A 771-nucleotide genomic window follows, 5' to 3' on the forward strand; every position below is an offset into this window, starting at 1 on the left:
CCGAGTTAACATAAAAATTGCTCGAAAACACAGGAATAGTAATTTGGGGATAAGAAAGGAGGTAGAATTCATGTTATAAGTGCAAGTGATCTGGAAATAGATGTTTGTCTTGGCCATTTCCAGGGAAGTGACATCATGCAGTGTGTCCATTGGGATATTAGTTCTGCATTTTTCAGTCCAGATTCTGGCACTAAAGTTGGCAAAATCAGCCCATTTTGTTAACCTGATCTCCTCGCCGCCCACCTCCACCGCACATTACTGCACACCTATGACATGACCCAAGAACAATGGGTGAAAAATGGGCTATAAAAACATGAATGGCCTGCTTCATATAAAGCAGATTTTATAGTGCAGGTGTGCCTTCATTTATCGATACTGTAAAGCAGTGAGATCATACTGGCAGTAAAACACAACATTTGTAAAACAACAACCCCCCCCAAAAAAATTCTATTAATTAAAAATGTAATGGCACAGATAAAAACTCAACAGGGTATTTTATAAATATATTTGATATTTTGTCATCAGATGCTTTACATCATCTCGCACAGAATTCAGCCAGCTCTGAGAAGGATATCTGGAAAAAAAGAATTAATTGAACTGTAAAACCATATACCACGCATAGGAAAAACCAGGCATGTAAAAATATCTATTTAATAAGTGCCGTTTAAGTTGTTAAAGCTGGTTTGGTTTTTTCGGTTGTTGGTTGTGTTTGGGTTTTTTTTTTCCCTTCACCCATTAGGATATGAATGGGAAAAATTATGAATAGGAAAT

Source organism: Streptopelia decaocto (genome assembly GCF_964273445.1).
Source record: "Streptopelia decaocto genome assembly, chromosome: 5".
NCBI lineage: Eukaryota > Metazoa > Chordata > Aves > Columbiformes > Columbidae > Streptopelia > Streptopelia decaocto.